The sequence below is a fragment of the Lasioglossum baleicum genome, chromosome 8 (genome assembly GCF_051020765.1).
Source record: "Lasioglossum baleicum chromosome 8, iyLasBale1, whole genome shotgun sequence".
NCBI lineage: Eukaryota > Metazoa > Arthropoda > Insecta > Hymenoptera > Halictidae > Lasioglossum > Lasioglossum baleicum.
In genome coordinates this window covers 17772766-17797164 of record NC_134936.1, presented here as the reverse complement: position 1 = coordinate 17797164, position 24399 = coordinate 17772766, and the positions used below count along the sequence as shown (strand labels likewise).

At 55.4% G+C, this 24399-nt stretch overlaps 1 protein-coding gene across 4 annotated transcripts in view; it reads left to right on the top strand.

Moving 5' to 3' along the window:
- Positions 1-24399, top strand: part of Tio (zinc finger domain-containing protein tiptop) — a 71076-nt gene that overhangs the window by 18414 nt on the left and 28263 nt on the right. The window contains exon 1 of one of the 4 annotated variants that reach the window (XM_076429345.1): positions 10977-11510. The exons of 2 other annotated variants lie outside the window; for them this stretch is intronic. The gene's annotated coding sequence lies outside the window, so the exon portion shown is untranslated. Of the gene's footprint in view, positions 1-10976; positions 11511-24399 lie in introns of those variants that run through there. One more of the 4 variants, XM_076429343.1, reaches the window with a different exon arrangement.

Here is a 24399-nt window from a genome sequence, read left to right as displayed (position 1 = left end):
CCGCTCAGCCACCGTTCTGCCACCGCTCTGCCACCTCCGCCACCTCCACCACCGCGTAGTTTCTCTACGCTGCCACCTCGGCCCCAGGGGAACGGATAATCATACGTTGAACCGCGTCGCAACTAGCCGCAACACTTGGGGACGATACGTCGTTCCCGTATCAGCCGCGTATCTCTTCGTTTTATCGGTTCGCTTCCTCGCCAACTACCTTCCGAACGGTCCTCGGTTGCCAGCGGTCCAATTCCAGTTTTCTCCGGTCTCTCTCTCTCTCCCTTACTTTCTCTCATGCTCCCTCACCTCTTTCCTCTCGTGCGTGTTCCACGATTTTCCGCGGCTTCCGCAGCGGAACCAGACTCGCCGCGAAAGAAATCGAACTTTGCTCGACAAAACCAACGACCACTGTAAGCGAAGCTGATCTCCGTCCGAGAGAGGACGAGCGAAGAGACAAGAGAAGACGAGACGAGACGAGACGAAACGAAACGAGTTTTACTTAATCGCGTTATTCCGTGGTTATTAAGCCAGCCCGCGAGCGAGAGTAGGTACGGCCCTGAGGCGGTAATAAAAATGAGGGGAGCGAGAAACGTGTGGCTCGATCTGACGGCTGATGGAGACGTCTTCGTTCCAGACAGACGCTTCGGACGTTCGCGACGTTTGATCGACGGTTCTCTCCTCCTTTCGCATACGTCGCTCCCGATCGAGCTCGCTCCTTCCATCTCCATCTCCCCCCTTTTCTCTCCTCCCGCCTCTCCTCTCTCCTCTCTCGTCTCTTCTCTCGCCACTCGTCTCCTCGGTTCGCGTTTCTCGCTACCAACATCGCGTCCCTTTTCGCTTGTCCTCTCGCTTCTCGTTCTCTCTCACCCTCCGTCTCTTATTCCATCTTCTTCTTCTTCGCGCGCGCGATCCTCCAGTCACTCCGACGAGGTTCGAAGAAGGCACTTCGCTGGTCGCCGTCATCGTTCGTGTTTTTGCCGGGCCGCCTATAAATAGGATAGCCGCGCGATGCTTCTCTTCTGCCTCGAACCGGAACGCTTTCTCGCGTCACGAGCTCGTCATCGTACTCAAGGTCGCGTCGAGAACATCGAATTCGTCCTTTGTCCCTCGCGTTCAGTTCTCGCACCTACACAAGGTCGACGATATCGCCCTTCGATCGTGCGCCCACGTTCAGGGATCGAGAACCTGCTTCTCGTCTGTCCGTCACAGACGGTCGTTGCCGCGGGATCGTTGAGTTTCGCGATCGCGACGACGGAGGACGATGTCGAAGCGACGCGCTCGCAGTTAAGTAAACACCGGAGGTTCGTTCTCATAACGGAAAGTTCCCAAAGCGGAGTTACGAACACAGTTGCAGCAGCCGGTGGAAGATGAGACGCGAGGAAAACAGGCTAACAGGGGCGAGTTCGCCGTTTTATAGTCGAAGATACGGTCGTCCTGGGTGCACCGGTTGCAAGACGACCGCGCGGGAGCGAGGGAGCAAGAACGAGGCGAATGGCTGGGCGAAGGTCGGGGAATCTCGAGGAAGGAGCACGAACTGCACAACTTGATAATAATAAACTGAAAAAGGAGCAGAGGGCCTTATTTTAAAAGGGAAATGCGGCGGCGCATTTTTATGTCTTCGCCAGAACTTTTCATCTCTCGCGCCTCCGGTAAAAGGGGACGCTCGAAGCTGCCTGTGCTCGGTGTGCCGAGGGCATGCCAGGGGGGGGGGGGTGGCGAGGTTGCCGAGGTTGTCGAGGATGGGGTAACAGGGGGATCGAGGGACGCGCGCGACTATCCGTGGAAACCTCGCGAAAACTAAAACGAACGGGGGACGAGAGGAAGAGACACGCGAATGGACCGAAGGACGTTGGCGGAACGAGGACGGCGAACAAGGGAAGACGGCGCACGGCGAAAGAGAGGAACGGTGGAAGGGTGGAAGGGAGGAAGGGAGGATGGGAGAACCGGGAAGAGTGTTTGGGGGTGGGATCGGGGGTGAGTAGGAGGTTAAAACGTGGAATGAAACGGCAGACTGCCGCTGATGAAATTCATAATTTAGATCCAATGCGCTCTCTGTACCTCGTTTAGAATACACTGCTATTTATAGTCGAAATTTTCCTTCGGTACGATCCACCCTTCCCGAGGTTCGCCGGCACGGCGTTCCGGCAACGCTTCGCGGCAACAAACGCCGCGCTGGGCCGCGCCGCCGTGTGTCCGACCATTTTCCGATTTCCACCGGTGTTTCGCTTCTTCGAACCGTGAGGTTACGTATCGTTCACGATCCTTCGATTCGACGAGAGCGGACGAGCAGTCATCGTGCTCGAACGCGCTCGCGGCGCGGCGTCCGCCTTCTACGAGCGGACCGACGATGATCGCGTCGTGGATCAATGGGCGAACGTCGCATTATGTATTCCGAGGGGCACTCGAGACGATCGACTGACACGCATCTCTGGAAGAACCGAACACAGCCGCCACTGCCCCGCTTCGTCCCTGCCCCCGTCGATCCTGGTTGGCTGTCGCGTTTCATCTAGCAGTTATTCCTCCCCCTAATAGGATGTAACATTATACGACGAGTCGCGTCCACTCGAATTCGCGGGCTTTAACGGTGGCCGGGCACGAAAAGGCAGAGAGGCAGAGACACGGAGACATGATCAGGCAAAGGTGCTCTTGTTCCGCGTACGATCATTTTCGGTTGCGCGGCGGACCACTTGCGAGGTGATGGAAAAACTCTACTGGATCGGTCCGATCCTTCGCGACCAAATACCACCTATAGCCTATACTCCTGGTCCGGGAGGAAAGCTGAAGAGAACCCGAGTGGCATCGTAAATTGACCGTAATTGCGTTCAATGTTACGCGCGCACGAACGGATCAAAGTCAATTGCTCGAAGTGACAGAGTCGCGGGGAACAGAACGATACCAATTGCTCCTCTTCTCGAGTTGTTGCGCGCGCGAGCGATCGCTTCGCGTAAACTTCGCTCCTTCCCGCGAAGATCCGGCGAAAATCTTGAAGAATCTGGCTAGAAGATTTTCGACGAGGTTCGATCGAGGTTAGAGATCGAACAGGCTCGCATCGACCGACCTCTGAAATTCGTTGATAAAATAAGTCGCGGGGGAACGACGGGACGCGAAACACTACGCGCCTCGTTGAATGACGAGGAGGACAAAGACGAGCGTGCGCGCGCAAACAATAAACGTTAAACTCGAATGGCTCGGCACACAAAGCCGAGCGGCTCGTAGAAGAAAATCTAGGATATGGAAAGAGGGAAAGAGGGAAAGAGACGGACCTGACAGGGAGACGACGCGTCGATCAAGCCGGCCCGCAGAATCGGCATTCAAAGCTTCCTTTTTCTCCGACAGGCCGGACCGATCGTTAGGAAGCCGAGTGTCAAACTGTCCGGCTTGTCACGGCATGCACCGCCGCCGCCGCTGCAGCTATCGCGCGCCGCGCCGCGCCGCTCCGTTTACACGCTCGAAAAGGGGAATGCGAGATTCGCTCGCGCTGTCTACGGAAGAAGAACTCGTGCCCGTCGACGATAGCAGGCGTCCCTGACGCTGACCAAGCTTCGAAGGACCGATTCCCAGACCCAGCACACCTCTGTCCAAGCTGGAGCCAACTTTTCGCGGCCATCCTTTTTTTCTTCCAGCGTTGACGGATCGCTCGATCGCAAGTTCTCGCTCGATCGGATCGGCCGACTAAACGATCGCGACGCGAGACCTTCTAATCGTCTCTCCGTCCCGACCCTTGGGATCATTCGATGCGTCGACGTCGACAGTCGATGCCGACGCCCTGCGGTCCAAAAGATAAAACAAAAAAAAGGAAAAGGTCTGGGTTTACTCACGATAAATCGCGCGGTGCTCAGGTATAAAGAGGGCTGTGCTTCCTTCGACGATATTTTCCCTCTCGCTTCGTATCCATCGGTTCCTGCTACGGGTCGTATCCTCCGGGAACGCGTGTCCTGTTTGGTCGAATCAACGGCTACGACCAAGTAGTAAAGAGAAAGGGACGAAACGAAGAAAGAAGGGCATCGCGTACGAGGCAAAAAGGGTTGAGAAAGAGAAAGAGAGAGAGAGACAGAGTGAGAGAGAGATCGGGCGGAAGATAAGAGTCATAATGAAAGGCATTCATTCCACCGCGAACCCGACATGGTGAACTTGAGCGACGTGGTTGCAGACAGCTGCTCAAACCTGATCGGTCCGCACGCACCTCCATCTATCCGTCTATCCGTCTATCCGTCTATCTGTCCATCCTGCTCGATCGTCTCTTCTCGCATGATTTCCCTTCTATAATATCGTATAACCGTCTTCGAGCCAGAGACGCGCGGGCGCTCCTCGGAATCGGCTCGATACGAAAACGCTAAACGGGATGCTGCGGAGCCGACGCCGCGGTCTTTCTCGATCTCGATTTTATCTCGTGGCAGAAGGCGCGGCACGGCCACGCATTGTTTAGCTATCGTACCTTGGGATGCTTAACGCGCCGCTGAGTTTTACACGGCTGTTCGCGACGCAAACGAAACTCGTCGCTGCGTTCGCGATACGCGACCGGATAAATACCAACGACCATCCTAGAATTTCGCTGTGAGACGAAGAGGAGCGCGTCTTTCGTCGATCGAGCCAACGTTTCTAGCGGCAAGCCTGACGTAAGGTCGACTCACCCACGATGTGCAACTCGGTTTTCGGACCGATTCTAAACGGAGAGCGGTAAATCTTGCCGCCTCGTAGACCTCCTCGAAGCACGAAACGCGTCGCTAGAAGGCCACATACCGGCCGACGAACACGGCCGCGGGAGTCTTCCCCGAGGAACCGATAAACGCGACACCTTGCCGCGCGAGATTATCGTTCCCACCTTGGTCGCCTACTCGGTTGCTCCCTTGCTCCGTTGTTGGAGAAGGGTCGCGGCGACAGGGGTTTCCCTGGAAATCGCGGCGAACAACCTTGACCGATAAACAGGGTCGTAGTTAGGGTGCACCGAGATCGTCTCTGAGAACACAGGATTTTTGATCCTGCCCACAGGACACGATTGGAACCGTTCCAGTGATGTTTTTTCCATCCCGTTCCTTCTGCTACTTCTTCGCAGGCTTCGTCGAGGTCGAGAGCGTGACGCTGACAGAATTACGCCGGGGCCCTGGTTCTCTGCTCTCGGCGTGTAGCGAGAGCAGTCGAACCCCTCGGCTCTATGGCTCGCCATAAATATCGGCGGTGACGTTTAGGGAGAAAAAAGAATCTGCCGGCTGGGAACCGTGGATGACCTCCGTTTACGAAACGGCAGCCAGGAACGGGTCGGCCAGCTACCGGTCGTTTCGATCTTCTGGTTCTCGAGAGCCGGATCCTCGTCGACGATTCGGCTGTATTTTTGTTTGATGCTTCGTCGCTCGCGATCTTCCGCCTGCGAATCCGATGACGTACCGAAGCGACGGTGGAACTCGCGCGCGGCCGTTCGCGATCAGACGTCGTCGCGTCGATTCTCCGAATCATTAAGAGAGGACCGACCTCGGTCGTGTAACCCTCGTTTTCGCCGACTATATAACTCTTTCTGCTATCGATCGCATCATCGTCGCTCCGAAGTTTGCAACGACCTCGCTTATCCAGGATCTCGCCGAGCCGCGGTGCGGTGCGGTGCGGTGCGCCGGATTTATCGAACAGGTACAAGAACGTCCCGTTCGTGTCTACCGTCGAACGTCGTTTAAATTCGTACGAATCACCTTCGAGCGTGGGACGATATCGAAACCGCGCGGTCGAATCCACCGGTCTCCGCGGTCGCATATTCGCGATTTCCTCTGCGAAGGCGATTACGAGGGAAAAGCCACTGCGATTCTCTCTCCTTCCTTCTCTATCCTCGTAGAGCAAGGAAGCCCATTTTATTGGTATTTCCACGAAGGCCTAGCCGCTCTGAAAAGGCGCCTCCGCGTTGTTTTCGAGCTACCGGCTCGTAAGGCCGTTCATCCTCGCTTCGGGATCGTCGCTGAATAAGCGACAATTTGTATGACAATTCCTCTCGATGGTCCGGTGCATTGTGTCGGCATGTGAAAGTATGAACGTGGGCACGTTGTATCCCAGCATGCTCGTTGTCTCTTTACCTCCGATTCCCCGTCTCGGTCGCTCTTGCCGTTTCGATCTCTTCTTCGGAACCACCAGTGGACGAACAGTGTGTCCTACGAAGTATGAAAGCGAGCGAGAAAGAGCTACGAAACGCGAACCCGGAGAAGCGAAATGGAAGCTTCGAAGGATCGAAGTGAGAAAGCGAGAAAGCGAGAGGCAAAATCGTTGGCCAACAGGGGTAGGGAGAAAAGAGAAGGAGCGAGAGAGGGAGAGAGAGAGAGAGAGAGAGAGAGAGAGAGAGAGAGAGAGAGTCGTAGCGGTTGCTCGAGAGATCACGATCCACGGAGCAAAAGCAAAGGTCGATCCGTGCTGCACGTTGCAGCACGACCGTGCCACGACGGTAGGACGAACGTTTATTAGAAGCGCAGAGGAAGCGCCTCTGTGACAAATGGCGTGGTTTCATTGTTACACGAGGACCCCCGGGCCCACCGGCAGGCCCACAGAGGCCCCTCTGCGACGTCGTAAATCTGACCAACGCTGATGGATAGAAATCAGAACGGTCGCCGGGTCGGTGTGACGCGCGTGGTTTTCACGGTTAAACAGAACGAAAGGAATGCCGGGGATACGCGACGCGACGCGTCGCTTCCATCGAATCGGTTGGGGAAACCGAATCGACGCGCCACGCCGTTCAAACTGGTATACGCGCGACCGGTTTGTCGCGTCGCCGTTGTCGTTGTCGATGTCGATGATCGATCAACTCGTTTACGAAACAATGGCCGAAATTCCGTCTCTCGAATCCAGCCGCGTCGTCCTCGAACGAGGAGGCGAACCCGCGAATCGCGAGAAACAATTGCGTGCAACGGGTAGAAAGCGCGGAGCGTGTCGCGAAAAGAAACGAGAGTTTCTCCGTCGAGCGGTGATCGCCGATTGGGCACGAGTCTGTCAATCGATTCGACTTCTCGGAGAAACGAAGGGACCCCAAGATGGCTGCCCGGGAACGTAATACACACGGGCCCCTGCCTTACCAGCATCAGCGACTTAGCATAAATCACTCCCGCTCCGCTCCGCTCCAGTCTCTGTCTCGCTCGCTCGTCCGTTCGCTCGGTGGCCCGCTTGCTCGCTCCTTCTCTCCTTCGCTCCCTCGTTCTCTAACTCTCTCGCTCTCTCGCTCTCTCGTTCGCCCGATATCCGGCTATGGAAACGCGACCGTACCGCGAGAGCACAGCCCCGACATCTTTTCCTCCGTTTCGATCGACGAAAATACCGATTCCCGTCGATTCGACCTAGGTAAGACTCAGGTTGCCTCGTCGCGAGGCAACAGAGATTATCCTCGGATCCGGAGTATCGAGGCGATGTCGCGTCGCGGGTTGATAATTCTTTGGAAACGCGCGCGCAGGTGGCTGAGAGAAAGGTGGTTCGCGTTTCACCCTGCCTCACGCTGCTCGTCGATCGCCGATCGCTGGTTGCTCGCACGGCGACTAGATCGGTCGTCCGGCTAGGTTAGGAGGCGACCTCGATATTACGATCCGAAGAAATTCGGGGGTAAGGAGGAGCAAGAACGACCGAACCAGTCGAAACGAACGAGAGGAGAAGAAAGATTCGCGAGAGGTTGGGCGAACAGAGCAAACGGACGGGTCGCTTATTTATGGCAGCCATACTTCAGATATATGAACTGGTTCCCGTCGAAAGTTCGGGACGCCGCGTCTTTCCAGTTCAAAATGTATAGAGAGGTGTCCCGCCGCTCGCCTTCGGCGGCGAGATTCGCGAGAGGGAGCGAGAGAGAACGATCTCTCACCCTCTTCGCGATATCTTGAAGCTCGAGCTCTCGATTCTTCGCTCGCAGCGAGCAATTTTGCCGCCGAGCCGAGAAAGAATCATCGATGTTACGCGTTTCGCGTAATTGAAATTTTGGTCGATGCGGTTCGGAGTGCGTTGAGTCGACTATTTGCCGAACGACGGAAAAGTCGTGTGTTCACGCGTCGACGAGCGAAGAAGGCTCTCTCGGAGGAGGGGCGACGGGAACGAGGGAGCAAACGGACGCCACGACGGAACGGAACGGAACGGAGTGGAGCGGAGAGGAGAGGAGCGGAGCAGAGTGGAGAGCGGAGCATTGGGGAGAAGAGAGGCGATGGAGTAGATAAATAGATGGATGGGCAATATTATAACTCACCGGCTGTCATCCTGTACGGAGAGTCAGGCTGCTAATCAGACCCTGGCTCGCTCTCGCCCCTCGACCGACCCTTCACGAAAAATGGATTTATTGCCGTTCGCCTCGACTTCGGCACGCTATCGAGCTCTCTGATCCGTAGAATGTAACCATCGTCGTACTATTCGCGTCGAGGCTTCTACCGTGAGTCGGTCCCTTTCCTACCCTGTTCCTTCCCTCGCCCAGCCCCTCCTCGCCCGTAGGTCATTCCCGCTCGTCCCTCCTTCCGCGTCGATCTTTTTAACGCGATCGTTCCTCGACCGTTAAAAAATCCGGCGAGTTTCCTCTTAATAGTCTCGTTCGATTTCGATTTCGATCTCAATAACGACAAAAGACGCGGCACGCGAATGCTTTCGTCGTAACGAGGCAACGGTGTAAAACCGTGGCGATTCTCGATCGTTGATCGGCGATCGGCGATCGGCGAGTCGACGCGACGGAGGGGATACGCGTCGTTGGGCTCGGCCACGGGAACGATACCGGAGGGAGGGCTCAGGTGAGGGCCAATGCATCAAGCAAACGGTGACACTCGCCTCTGCACGGCGTGCATAGATCATGTCGACCTCGTTGCCGTCGGACGCGGTGCTCCGCGACGACGAGACGGGGGAAAGATCTAAAGCTTGGAGGGGTATGACCCCCCTCCTTCCTTACGCTCTGCCCCGGCTTTTCTCTTTCTCGCGCTCGTTGTACTCCGAGAGCACAGATGTACGAGCCGAACGAGATAGACGCGAGGAAGAGAGTGGAACTGTCTGAGACCCTTGCTCGAGAATACGTGTACACAGGCACGAACGCCTGCTCTCGTGTACGTGTCTCTGTACGTGCGCGCGTGTGTTTTTTCAACGAGATTTATTACCGAACTCCTAATGCTTCGGGGCACGAGGAGAGGGTGCTGCCGCTCTTCCCACCCATCGACGCTCACCCTGCTACACCGCCGCTGCCACCGCGCCACCACCGTCGCCAACATCGTCGTCGTCGTCGTCGTTGTCGTTGTCGTCGTCGCCCTCGACGTCATCGTCGTCGTCGTCGTCGTCGTAGTCTTCGTTGTCGTCGTCGGTCTCGCCTCGCCGGCACTTCGTACCTTCTCGCCGTACCGTAGTTCGTCTTCGCGCGCCGCTTAATCCTTGGCTGCCACGCTATTACGAGTTGATTTACATTCCTGCGTTAACAAGGGCCAGTGGAACGCGCGCCACCGATTCGGCGCTCCTCCGTTCCACGGTTCCTCGCCACGGTCGATCGAGATTCTTTCGAAAGACGATATTTTCGTCGAGCCGCGGCGAACGATTCGGAAGCGATCCCGATGATGACTCGGTTGGACCGGTCGGTAGCTCGGTACTCGCCGAAGGGCGTGTACGCGTTTCGCTCTATGTACTACAACGCGCAACCGTGAACGACATCGCCAAAATATTTACCGTCTCGCTAGCCCGCGATAAATCGTTATTAAGCAAATCGTATTACCGTTCGCTAATTGCACACTCAAGGAAAGCAACTTTAACGAGATCGTCGCGAGGGATTACGTAATTTCGTCCGTTTGCCGCGGCCGCGACCGCGTCCCCGTCACGGTGGCTCTTCCGATGTTCGGAGAGTCTCACCTAGAAATAGCTATTCTTCTTCTTCTTCTTCTTCCTCGGGCCGGCCGACGCAGCCTGGGAATTCGCCTATCAACCTCTCTCCGTCTCGTTCGTCTTTCGAGAAAGACGGAAACGAAGCCGAATCGAGACGGAGCGGATCGGTAGAATCGCGGATGACTCGACGAGCATTCGAACAGCGAAACTGTAGAAGGTCGGTGAAACGGTAGGACAAGTGCGAAGGGTGGTGTACCTACTGTACCTACCTACTATCTACTACCTACTCGGGATACGCGAAGCATCGCCGGTGGACGACGACGAAGAGGAACGAAGAGACTGTGCGAGTCGAACGAACGCGAGAACCGAGAAAGAGAGTGCGTGTACGCGGCGAGTCGAGAGGGACTGGGATACGAGGCGAGGACGAAGAAAGGGGAGACGCGAAAAAGTCGCGAGTCCAAGGAAAAGAGTCTCTCCGTGAAACTGGGAAGAGTGGGATGGGGGCGTGGGTGGAATGAGGCGTTAGTGGGGAGAGAAATACGTCGGGCCGGTGCGTGTCGAAGGTGGGGATAGGTCAGGGCCGAGGGCGGAGGGGTAGTCGGTTTGTCGTGGACGAGAGGATAGGCGGGGAGGGATATGGTCCGTTCGTTTTGCGCGGGGTTTGGAATGGGACGGCAGCGGGACAGCGAGACAGCGAGACAGCGAGACAGGGAGAAAGGGAGATCGACGTAGGAGCGAGGGAGAAAGACCGAGGCCGAGGGAGAGCGTGACCGAGAAGGGAGGTAGGTATAGGTAGTAAAGGAGCGGTTCGGCGAGGAGAGAAACGAAGCGCGGAGCACCACCAGGATCGGAGGGCGGGGGGAGGGTGAGAGGGTGGCCGTGGACGGGCGAGGGGGTGAAGATTCGGTAGGAGAAGCGAGGCCAACGCCAGGCGGGGAGAGTTGGTTCTCTTTCTCTCTCCCTCTTTCTCTCTTTTACTCTATCGCTCTCTGTACGTATCACCCCGTCTCTGTTTCTCTCGTTCTCTGTTTCTGTGTCTTCGTCTCTCTCTCTCTCTCCGTCGAGAGAGAGTGAGAGATCGAGCTCGAAGAGGGGTGGCGGAGGGAGAGGGAAAGGAGAGGTGCATCGGCGGCATCAGCGGCGTCGGCGGTGGCGGTAGAGCGGCGGTAGAGCGGCGGTAGAGCCCGAGTGGAGGGGGCACGGACGGGGAAGATGACCGCGGAGCCGTCAGTGCGCCACGTGCTGTCGTCGTGGGAGGGTCGTTGCTTTCGCTTCGTTTCGTCAAAGAGTCATGCATCGCGTTACCGCGAAATCGTGACTCGTCCGTCCGCAGCACCGGCCCGCGACGCTTCAGGGCCGCGCGAAACCTAACCCGGTCGAATCGTGAACACGCGGCAATGCGAAATTACGGGCGGTGACGCGGTGACGCGGCGACGCGCGGCTCGTCGAGCCACACCGAGAGGATAGCGGAAAGAGTTTTTTTTCCGTTTTCGAGGGAACGAGTGATAGGCGGCTAGCGAACGCCAAACCAGTTCAGTGAGTGGTGCGTCTTTATTGTCTTTGCGTGGGTGGGAAAATCCTTGGGAATGACGCGGTGATACGATGCCGAGGGAATCGCCGAGGACACGCGGCTCCCGATGCTCGTCGTCCATGCACAGGATAATCGCTCCTGACGTTTCACCGTTGTCGACGATCCATCGGGACTGACGTTTCCTGCGCGCTGGAACCACTACTTTACGGTAAGTCGTGTCCCGCGAAACCCACAGCCGTTCGACCGAAAACCGATTCCGTTCGACCTTCCGAAATTATCGACGCTTCGTCACGACCGCCTGTCAAACGGTCTCGCGACATCGAACTTTCTCTCTCGAGCCTTTCGACGCCTCGTTCTCCTCGCTCGCCCGAAGTCTCTTCTCGATGTCTCCCTTTCTTTCTGCTCGCGATGACTGTTCGACGTACCGCATTGTACGTGGACGCGGTCACACGCGCGCGCGATCACGCACACGCACGAACGCATTCAAATCAATTTTGTTGACAACTCGATTCGTATCGCACGCCTGTGAATTACCATAATAGTTTCCAATTACTCCGGGTCGCTATTCGCGCTGGAAACGGTGAATTGCCGCGTCACGTTCGGCATAATACCGTAGCGTCGCCGTACCGCGAGGACCGCGAGGACCGCGAGGACGGTGCGAAGGGGAAACGGATCGCAGCTGGTCAGACAGCCGGAAGATATGTATCTATCTGCGAGCACGAGTCGAAGCGTTCTCGACGTCTCGCGATCCTTTCGGACGACGTGACACGGTGAATTGTCGTCGCGTCGGTGTCACTAGGAGATGTTTCACGCGTTGCCACGTGGCAAAACTGTACCGCGTACGATCTACGCACTCGCTCGCGGCTTACGACCAGCGACTCGCGACCCAGCTAACATACCGCGCGAGTTCACGAGAAAACACCGGCCTACGAGCCGGTGCGGTGTGCGAGTACCTTTCCGCGAGGCTGTGCAAACGTTAGCTCGTTAATTACACGTCGACCGTCCGACAAAAGCACGAGACTGTGTTCGCGACCGTGTTGTAAACAGAGGTCGCGGTGAAAATTTAGCGATTCGGCCGCATATAGTATCGACCGGTCGAAAATATCCACTTAGATGTTCTCGATTGATCCGTCCGATTAAAATTTAGGGGCGAGAGACCGTGTGGAAAAGCGACGTCATTGAGACCAATTAAATTTGTTCTGTCGTCTGTCTCTCTCTCTCTCTCTCTCGAGACGTTGCCGATACACGGACGATAGATTCGGACAACTCGTCACGGTTCGTGGTTTTCGCGATGATGACTGACCAGGGCCGATCCTGAACGAGCGAGGTCCGAACGACGTTCTGCATTTTTAAGCGATAGCCAATTATGGATCGACGCCGCGCGACGCGACGGATGATTGCCTTCGAAACGCGACCCGTGACCGACGTCAATCCGTCCAGGAAAAATCTGTGTGTGTCCGTCGAGAAAGTTCGATTTTCCACGGGAGAAGTCGTCGCAGCTACCAGCAACGTTTCTCGGTGGCAATGACTCGAACGCGCGATCAACAACGGCCGGTACGCGAACGAGTATGCGCGCGACAAGTGCACAACGGTAAACAAACGCGTAGACACGGTTCGTGGGTGTATATAGGCGTCCGAATGCAGACGCGCGAGCACGATCGCGAGCCCGATCGCGAGCCCGAGCTCAAGCTCGAGCGCGAACTCGAGTTCTAACGCGTCAATAGCACACCCCCGCAATTCAGTAGCGCCTATTGAAGTCTGCGATGACGGGCCCCGTCTGTCAGCAGATCAAAGCCGAAGTAAGCTCTCTTTGTGATGCTCCACCGGGTCGGTATTTAATTATGTATGAGATCGATATTCGGGCCTTCGGGGGCTCTCTTTCAACTTCCCAGTCTCTCGGTGTCTCGGTCTCTCGATCTCTTCGTCTCTTCGTCCCTCCGCCTCTCCGCCTCTACATCGCTCCGTCTCGGTTCCCCGTTCTATCGTTCGCTCCGTCGCAAATCGAGCTCTCTTCCTCCCGCTATCGCTCCCTTTCTCGACGTTTTCTCGTTGCGAATAAACTGGAGAACCCTGCCAAATTAATCCTCGTTTTTTGCTTTGGCTCTTTGCTTTCGTTTCGCCGCGGATCAAATCGGATCGGATCGGTTCGGAGTCGATCGAAAGAATGATCTCCGTCGGATTCCGAGATTCGCGAAGGGTTTGAGGACCGGCCGAAGCCTGGCCGTAACGGGCAAGAACCTCATCGAGGCAAGAGGGCGAACGAGAGGCGCTGCCACGGGCGCTAACTTAACGCGCGCATTTAAATCTCGCGCGATCGTAAAGATCTCGTAAACGGGGAGCGTCCATCTGTCGAAAGGCACGAACGATCGTGGGAAGAAAGACGAGATTATTAACGTGGTAAACGTACGCGGCCGGTGGCTGTAAACTGTCGAGAGACGTCGCTTCCGAACGACGAGTACGTAACGTTTCAATGAACGAACCTGAACGTACGCGCCCGCTTAGAGTCCAGGGGAACAACCTTCCAGCTTATCCACGTCCCCTTCCCCCTCTGTCGCCACTGTTCCCTCTGTTCATCGTAGCTTGCTACTCGCTGCTCTCTCGCTCTCTCTCTTCTTCTACTTGGCAGCACCTTTTTCTTAGTCGCCAGCAACGTTCTCGACACTCTGTCCGCGTCGTTCCTTTAACCAGAACCGGACACCCTCCTGCACCCCCTCGCATCGTAAGAGATGATCGCACGCGGTAGCCCCGCTGCCATTCGAAACATCGACGAATCGACGCGACGCGACGCGACGCGACGCGACACGTTCGTTTGGAATGTTTATTCGTTCAGTTTCAACGATAAAAAACTCTTTGATCAAAATCATGCCTCCCGATGAACGTGCTATCGTTTCATCGCGATGCATACGTCATGCAAGAAACAAATTCGAACACAAAAAAAAAAGTTTACCCTTCGTGAACGCAAAAAAATATTAGCGAGCCTCGATGGCGCTAATTTGCCGCGACCCGCGGCGGTTCGGCTGTTCTTTTTACTCCTGTCACTGTTCTCCCTGTTTCTCTCCGTCCATCTATCCGCTCACCCGTCCGTCCCTCGTTCTCCGTTTCTCTCTCGGTGATGCGTTCGCTGGTTCGTTCGCTTGCTTTTCCGATCGAACGAATCCATTTCGCTCGATTTCCATTTTCACGCATCGGTTGCGCGTGTGTGCAATCGTACCGCACGACGAATGACCACGAAAGGTTATCGTTGCACTTTGAATCGCGATCGGTGCGTACCTTCGATACGACGCGTTTGCTCCTGCTATCGCTGCTGCTGCCGCTTCCCTCTGTTGTCTCTGTTCCCGCTCTCGCTCGAAGCCGCTATTCTCCACTTTAGCTTCGCTTCCGTTTCTGTTTTGTCTCGCAATTCAGTCAAATTTCGTTGGAGTCGCAAGCACCCCGTCGTTGCTTCATTACGCGTTCGCGCGCGTACAATTTTCTGCTGCTGTCGTTAGCGACAAAACAATGAAACGGTCGAAATACGGGAGAGAGAGAGAGAGACAGAGATGAACAGAGAACGAGAGAGAGGGAGGTCGGCAGGGTAGGAGAAAAGACGAAAAGCCGGAGGCGTATCGGTCACGCGGATAGTCAAATGTTTGCATATAACGAGAACGTTAGCGGAGAAGAGCGATAGAAGGGAGAGCAACGGGGGGATGAGCCGGTTGCGTGGGAGGGTGGAAGGTTGGCCGAGCAAGAGAGAGGATGGGGAGAAGCCCGGTTTTGATCGGTCGCACAGAAAATTGTATTTTCGAAATCAATTAATATCCAGAGAATAATAATACACTGGCTAATGATCGCGCAGCACGTATGGCCGTCCACCTCTCTCTCGCTCTCACTCTTTGTCTCGCTCGCTCCCTCCCTCCCTCTCTCTCTTTGTCGCACTCCCTCCGCACCGCTCCCTTTTCCCTTGATTCAGCCGCGATCACCCTCGGGCTACTTCGAGTTGGATTCCGCGCGGTTTGTGATGCGTCGATTCGACCAAAGTGCGTTTGACAATTTTTAATTATCGATAACGAGTTTGACCGCGAAGATAGGTCGAGCGAAACGCAGCGTGCATCGACGAATAATCGAAAAGCCCGGTCCGGCTCGTTTGCCGATGTCGTATCGCTTCGATGGTAAGCGCCGCGCCGATGCGACGTCGTCCATAAACGTTTTATCGAACTTCGGCGGTCGTTTGTCTCTTTACCGCGAGGATCCAAACTATCTCGATTAACGCGAATTACTTTATCACGAACTGTAACAACGGAGGACTTCGGCGACTCGATCTTAGCTCTTAGCTGGAATCGATTTTTTTTGCGGACGGTCCGAAACGCGCGGGGCTCGCGCGCGACCCGCTTAGACGATATCTCGCGGTTACCGCTCGAAAACGCCTGGAAACGCGAACCGGAGCGACGTACTTTATGTATTCGCGATAGACGATAAATTCTCTCTCGCCTCCGCGCGGAGAAAAATTCCTCCGTGAATCACCGGCTAGATTACTCGCGTCGTTGCTCTCTGGATTTCACGGGGCACAAGTACACCGCTACTCGGGGACAGAGTCGTATTGGCACGGCGGGCGCGCGCGCGTGCGTCTCACCGCTGTCTACCTTGTAAATCATTCTCGATCCTTGCGCGCGCTTTCACGATTGCAGGCCGGACTCGGGTCGACCAAGCCGGAGCGGTATCGATCGTCTTTAATTTCGACCGGTAACGTGGAAAAACGGAGAGGGACGACTGGCGCACACGTGCATGCTCGGAACACGATGATCGGTGATAGCGACGCATAATAATTGCGCGTGTTACGTCAGCGTGGAGCATACGGGCCGGGTGTGCCACCCACTCGCGCGTAGATCACTCTCTCGGTAGCTCGCCCCTCTTCGTCTATCCTCTCCACTCCTCTCTGTTCTCCTTCTCCTTCTACGAACCGCATTCCGTCGAGAAACTAGGATCTCACAGAGCGACAACGACATCGTAACGCGATCCATCGGCGTCGTCTTCGTCCTCGTCTTCCTCTCGATCGTCGTCGTTGTCCGTATAGTACTTGCAAGCGCGTACCCCGTATGCCCACACGCGCGTAACGGTATCGAAGTCGCGTGTAAACCGGTGAATCATGGCTTTGCGAAGCGAGCCGCTTCGTTGCGTGGGAAGGGAATGGAAGGGACAAGGTGGTGGGACGTCACGTCACCGGCATCGCGATCCGGACGCACCGATTCTTCGCGAGAGTACGTCGTCGTCTCCCCGCATCCTCCCTGACGTCTTCGGGAAATCGACCGCGGGATGCTAGAAGATTCTCTCTCTCTCTCTCTCTCTCTCTCTCTCTCTCTCTCTCTCTCTCTCTCTCTCTCTGCGATCACAAATTGCAGTGAAAGTGCGAGCATCGAATCGTTAGTCGACAAGGGCAACTCAGTTCTCGAACTAGTCGAGTCGATCGTTTATTTTCGACAAGGCTGATCGATGGATGGCTGCGTTGGGTCGGACCGGGCCTGGCCGACTAATACCGTGCGAACCGTGTCACTGTTATTATCGTTCGGGACGACATGGTTTTCCCTAAAACGCGAAAGATCGCCGTCCGTCGAGACAGATGGAAGCATAGCAGCTCTCTCGACGCGACTCCGTGACATCGGCTCGTCGACCGTGTAACCCAATTTCTCGGCGAAAGATTTCGTCGACGGTGTTACCGCTTCGTCACGAAATGCCATTCCCCAGAATTTTATCGATCGCCGAGGGAGCGGAGAAAAGGCGGCAGACGGACGGTGACTGTCCGCGTCACGTCTCGTCTCATTTCGTCGCGTCGCCGCGTCATATCGATGCGATCGATCCCCGTCGATCGCGGGAGTACCATTCCAATTAACCCGCTTCCACGCATCGGTGATCGAGAACGATACAAGGATCGCTTGTACCCAAGCGTATCGATCGACGGACTATCGGTAATTATGATCGGGGTGTACGGCTTTCTTCCGCCGGAGAGCAGCGAAGGAGGAGATTCCGATTGCGTGGAGGAAGAGTATTCTTCTTTCAAAGACGAGAGTAACGACAACCATATTTAATGACAGAGAAATGAAGAAAACAGGACGATATAAAATGAACTCGCTTCTCTTCACGCTCTCGCGACACGCAACGCTTTCGCCTGGATGCCAATCCCCGAAAACGATCTGCCCACGCACATCTCATTCATACCGATAACATAGACACGCGCTTCTCGAGATCTACAGCTCGTAGGATCCACGAGACAACCCACGGTGCGAGTTTGGATCTGAACTCGTCGCTGCGAAGATGCGGCTCAGCGTCGCCAGATCGAGGAAATCGAGGGGAATACAGTTTACCCCCTCTTTTTTTTAACCAGGTCGGAACCTGTTTCTCTATCATGGCGATTTTCAAAAGTTTCCTAGAGCTACAGCGCTCTTTACACTTTTAAGTTCGAGTGTTGTCATTTCTATTATGAGAGTGGACAAGACAAATCCAACGATGTGCCATGTTCCATAGTTAAGGTGAATTTCACAATTTTCGAAATTTTCAATTTAAGTGCGCCACGTCATCCTTTCATCCGATCGATCTCAAACTTTGCACAAAGTTTTTTTCTCACCTGAAGGAACAATACTGGATAGTTGCGGGCATTGTACCTCGATAAAAATTGTTCTCCAAGTATAGCTTAGGTCCACACTAATGTATTGGGTTGGCAAATAAGTTCGTTCGGTTTTTTACAGTGCAACAAATCACAAAAACCGAACGAACTTATTTGCCAACCCAATACATATTGGACAGGAATAAACATCGAGTTAATGTTTGTTGCGCTTTCGATAAATATTACCAACGATATTCCAAATATCATATAAGTTTCCCAAAATTTTTTAATTTTATTAAAAATTCTAGAGAATTCTCGAGAAATGTAGTCTTATTTCTAATTTCTCGAGAAATGAACAATGTTGAGAAATCAAGAGCACTACTCCAAAGGCTCGGAAACAAATGAACTTGTCATCCTAGCATACCTGACATCACCCCCTATCAATTTAGCCCCTTGAAACCCCCCTTCACCCTTTGCCGCTGGATGGAAAAAATCAGTCACCGATACTTATTGGACAAACCCTGTATGCTGGAATAGGCTAGTGGAAGGGGAAAAGGAGGAGAGGAAAAATGGAGCAGTTTTGCTCGATTCTGACGACACTGATGCGGTTTCGCGGGGCAGACGATCGGTTGGCGGATCGCTTGAAGGATCCGCGCGGCCATAGCCCGCTAGGAACGCGTAATCCACCGTTCGACCACGTGGTCGGTATAAAAAGACTCGTTGCCGACGATACGTTACGTAATAGGTATGCCCGTTCATAAACAGCTCCGCTTAACTATGAATGAAGCACGCGGGTCCGTGTTCGTACCCGTACCTGTGCCGTGCCGTGTCGAGCCGTGCCTAGCCTTGCCTTGCCATGCTTTGCCTTGCCTTGGCTTGCCTTGCCTCGCTGTGGTGCACCGTGTCGATCGTTTGCTCGCTCGCTCGCTCGCCCACTTCCACGCATACCTATTCTACGCGTCCGTACGTCGTACCCGGTCTTGACCTGCCTCGAATCACGTATATCCTAATCCGTTTGCGCACAGCCGTTGAACGTTCCTGTTCACGCTCACGCACATACAACGCGCTCGGAGACGAGTGCGCGCGCGAGCGCACGCACAACCGCATTCGCGCATTTTGAATAATTAATACATTAACGAGTAACATCGACGCACCTGGCGTGCTCGTTCGCCTGTTAATTATCGATAACCGATTCGCTGTATTCCAGCCCGTTAACAATTAACGGCGAGCAACCGCGCAGACAACGAGTAGACCGGAAGAGTTCGTTTCGATCGTTTCGAATACGCCGAAAAGAAATCGCGTCGCGAAATTTAGCCACGTCGGAGCCTCCTACCTTTCTTTCCGAGAGCACGAGCAGGCTACGCAACCTGTTCAGCTGTCGGAAGAGAGAGAGAAAAAAAAAGGAACGAAAAACCGTCTAAGAGGCTCAGGTGCAGGTATCTCCGACGCGGCGTCCGGCTCGAGAGATCGAGTTGCTCGATGTCTTCTCAAATACCTCGAGAAATTTAAAACGTCTAAGCCGTCAACTTTTCCGCCCCTGTTGCACGACGCGCGCACCTTCCCTTTTCGCGGTTCCCCTCCGTTCGTTCTCGTTCTCTTTTCTCTTGCTCTCTCTCTCTCTCTCTCTCTCTCTCTCTCTCTCTCTCTGTCTCTCTCTCTCTCGTTCCCACAGAGCACCCTTTCTGCTCCCTGTCTCTCTCGTCTCAAACGAAAGCACGAAATAATTCGATCGAGAGAACGTTGTTGCTCCGGTCGTTTCCCTCTCGCGAACAAAAATGTCCAGGTCTTTGCCTCGGGTGTTCCGTCTCGGTCGGGTCGCGTCGAGGATTCGCTCGAGCGGTCCGAACGGATCACACGAAACCGTCGAGCCTCGGACAGAACGTGCCCGTGGCGTGGTTCTCGAACGATTGACAGCTGCGAAGAGTCATCTTCCACCGCGTCATCGTGATCGTCGTTCTTACAGACGGTACCACGATGATTGGCCGAAAGCGCATTTGTTTCGTGACGCAGCAGAGACGAGCGCAAGATTCGTTCGTCCTCGGATGTGTTTGTAAAGGAGCAACGGGGGCGGCGACGCTCGCCAACCGCCGCCGCGAGCTCTCTTTTGTCGGGACCGGCCACAGTTGCGGCCGCTGCCGGTACTGGAGCCGGTGCGCCGTGATAAATAGTCTTTGCACCGCACGGAAAAATTGAATCGATTCGGAGCCGTGTCGCGGCACCGATTTGCCGGCGTGTTTCTCGAGGAAACGCGAGCCGTCTCGAGACCGTCTTCGAACGGGGATCTCTATACCTGTCGTGGGCCCGTTGCTTCGTCACCAAACAGTCTTTGGATTTCGCCGGTGGCGGATGTGGTCGAGGCAACGCGCAACGGTGCGTCGAAGAACGAAAGAACGCGAGGACGAGAGAAACGCAACGTACCTGGAGCAAAGTATCCGTAGCGGCAAGGATAATAAATAATAAAGGTATAGGTACGGGAGATCGATGGCTGCAGCATGACTGACGTTCCATCAATCATCTCTTCGCCCTTCTCACGAAGCATCGACCGACCGTGTCCAACCGTCCATCCGTCCGTTCGACCGGCTTCTCGGTTGGCTACGACCCAACCATCTCCGGTATCGTTTTCTTTTACGAAGCTCGGCGCCCCGCGCCCGTGCGCGCATCTCTCGCGTTTCTTCGTTCTCTCTTTTGATTTCGCGAGCGTTTACGCGCTCTCGCCCGTTATCGCGACGACGAGCCTCGTCGACTCGATTACCGTTTCGCCCGAGATCTTGGGGAAAATGTCGGTGTACAGGCTCCGAAAAGGAAGTCGGAGTCGACGACGCGCTTGTTCCGAAAAGGAGGCCGAATCGGAAAGGGGTGGAAGGACTCGGGGGAAGTTGGAAGCACGAGAAGTCTGCCATCCACCGACTAATCCGTCCCCTTCGGCGTATGGTGAGTGGCCGGGACGTATCAATCGGAAGGTTGGTATAAGTTTCCGCCGCTGTGGTCCGCCTGTACCGAGGTTAGCTGTCGTGGTCAGTTTCGAATTGCGGCGATGTCAGTGACAGCTGTGCTCGAGGGCCGCGTATTGAACTCGCGTCCAGTCACGCTCCTTTATACCTACTTACCTTGCCCCTTCCCCTCCCGTCGTTTTCCCTCTCTCTCTCACTCGCTCTCTTTCTGATCGGCTCTCCGTCCGTTAGCCGTGCCGCCAGGCATCCGTCTCTTTCTCTCGGTCTGGCAACCCCTCTTCTCTCTCCGGTCGCTCTTTTCTTCCCTCTCGCAGTATCGGGCTCCTGCCAGCCGTGTTTCTTCTACTCGTCCGATCCTCGACACGAATCGAGCGGATCGCTCGAAATTCTCGAAAACGTCTGTCGATAAGGAACGGCCGAAAGCAATCGGGAGATTGTCCCGCTGGTTTCTCAACGTTTCACTTCTCGCGCGACCATCTCCCATCGTTCCTTCCACCGCGAATAGAAACGAAACGAAACGAAGCGAAAGGAAAGGACGTTGCTCCGAGAATCGAGAGGGAATCCATTGCTCGTCTTCTTTAATTAAAGCTTTCCACTTCTCTCGGGAGGGTACGGCCGGCTCTATAGCGTATACCCGTGCCGTGCTACTATTCCAGTATTTCGGAGGCGAGGAACGGCACGCGAGACCAAACCGGAAGGGAAAAGCAAGAACAAAGGGAAGAAGTAACGGGCGCGGGGAAAGCGAGCTGCATGTCGGAGGGCTGTTTAACTTCCCAATTACTAGAAACACCGAGCCATCGAGGCGAGTATTAAACCGGCTACCACCCACTCGGGTTTCGACTCGCCCTCGCGAATACTATCCACGATACCTCGACGTATCTCGTTCGGCTGCCGCTCCGAAGGGAGAAGCGGCGGGAGAGCGGAGGGAGAACGAAGCGCCGGAAGGGAGAACAGGGTCGGCGATATAGTCGAGGATTTCGCGAACGCGGACGCGTTCTCTTCGTCCATCCCGTTTGTTCGTCGACACCGAAGAAGTTGGCGTAACGACGCGCCGCCGGGAGGAACAGCGAGAGCTAGCGCAATATCGCCCCCTCCCCCCCCCCCGGTCTCGACGATGCTCCGGAGAACGAGACCGGCGGTCGTTACAACGGATAGAGGTGAGGGGGTCTGGTAGGGACGCTTCAACGTTTCGAAACGCTCCGGGACGACCGTCCGGGGACGTTTCGTCGCAACGAGCGCCCGCTATCTTCCCCATACTTTCCTCGACGAAACGCGGCGGGCCTCTTCTCTCCACCTCCCAGCGATTAATTCCGTTTCCATTTCCGTTTTCGTTTTCGTTTCCATTCCGGCTCGACCGTCACGAATCACCTCGATCCAACCTGATCGTCCTCGTTTTCGAACGCGTTCGACGCTCTCGCCGATCTCCTTGCAGGTCCGAGGCAGATTACGTGTCGGTTTAGCGAGTCGTCGCGGTCGCAGCTTCGCCAAACCCGCATTGCCCGTAAAGAGAGCAGCGGGGACCGATTAGAAAAAGAGCGACGAAGCTTGCGGTCCAACAGGGACCTAACCTAAACCCGGCGATTTATAATCGGTGACGAATGAGCGCGATCGCAGCGAACCCTCGTCTCTCGGGCGTTTTATAAATGTCGCGGAGCAATAAAGACGCTCGATGGATTAGCCGTGAGCCTGGCATTCCGAGGCAGCGGATTCTATTCTGGTGATTCGAAACCAGGCACGCGCGTCCAATGAATCAATCGAAGCCTCGCTCTTTCCCCCGTGTCCCGAAGCTTTGATCTCTCGAAGACGTTTAACGTCCACGAAGGACGGACATTTCCGAGGAGCCACGACGCGTCCGTTCCGTGACTTTTCTCTCCCTCTCCATCCGTCAACGCGCCCGTTCCAGTCTCTGCTCTGCGTTTAGACTCGTCGACTCGCGAAGCTTCTGGTTGCGTATCGCGCGAACAGTGTATCGACCTGCTGCGATTCATCGCCGCACGACTACCAACCCCCCTCCCCGGCCGTCGCGTCACCCCGAAACTCGGTTGCTTCTTCTCGAAACGAATTGGTCGCGTCCACGGCGGCACTGCGAACGATCCTACCGACTCCTGTCGACTTCAATTTTACGACATCGGCCCGCCTGCGCTCTAGCCACCCTCGAGTCCCTCGGTGAGCCTCGATCGTTCTTTTTCTTCGGCAACGCCGTGACACGAACACGCCGTATCCCCGTTGTTCCAAGAATTCACGTACGCGTCATAAATAGTGCCCTGCTCGCACTCTGCCGCTTCCTCTCGCCTCCTATTCTCCTCTCCTCCTCCTCCTCCTCCTCCTCCTCCACCGCCTCTCCTCTCATCTCCTCTCCTCTTCGATTTCTCGCGCGATCCGACGTTTTCCAATATTCCAAACTGCACCGATTCCATCTGGGGTCCCTTCGAAGCTTCTTCAACGTCCCCCACCCTCTACCTCTTTCTTTCTGTCCCGCTCGTTGATTCGCTCTCGGCTATAACGCTCCTTTTCTTTCCCTTTTCTCTCTGCTCCTTCTACTCGTCTCTGCTCGTGTGCCTCGTCTCGGATATCTCGAACGTCGACTCGTTCTCGTTTCCGCAAACTTTTCGAATTCGACTAGCTGGAACCGGACGATCGATATAGATCTATCGCGTTGGCACCGACGGGAGAGAGAGAGAGAGAGAGAGAGAGAGAGAGAGGGGACCCTTTCTACTACGGCTCGTGAAATGGAATTGGCGCCAAACGTTTTACGAGCATGCGCGTCCTTCCCGTCGGTCGTTTCTCGTTTCGTCGTCGTCGTCGTCGTCGTTTCTCGTTTCCCGTTTCTCGTTCTCGGCACGAGCTCGTTGCGCGCCGACCTTTAGCCAACGGATCCCTTCGCTTCGAGTCGTAGCTATCCCCCTTAACTCCGCGCGGCTCTCTCACGACCTCCCTCTGCAACTACCGCCGCGCAGCCACCCCCGTCACAGCCAACCCTGACCTGATTTATGGGACTCTCCGAGCGTCTACCCTGCCGACGCGCGCGTTTTCGAGCCTCCCTTCCCCTACATTTCCTCCCCGGTCCGTTCGCGTAGACAGCTGGGTGGCGTTTCCATGAACGAGCTTCCACTTTCCAACGTATCATGCTCGCTATCGGTCCGCGTCGCGCCAACGCGCCACCGAGCCAGCAACACGAGTCCACGACGCACCGACGCACGTTTCGAACGTGCTCTCCTCGGCGTCCTGTGTCTTTGCGTTTGCCTTTTCCCCGGCGATTCTCTCGCCTCACCCCTGCTTCACCCGCTTCTCTCCCGCTGCTCCCCCTCTCCATTCTCACCGTAGATACGGTCGAGTAATATAGTGGTCCTGCATCTGTTCCTCGAGTGACGCAACGTCCCGTCATAGATCACGACCAGGCTTTTAGAGAGCCGTCGCGTCGGATAGAGGAGACCGTGTAGGAAAGAGAGAGAGAGAGAGAGAGAGTATGCTGGGACGTGGCCGGCGAGACGCCAGGACGAACCAAAGACGCGAGTAGTATTCACAGAGTTGGGAAAAACAGAACCGAGATAGACAGAGGGAAAGAGCAACGC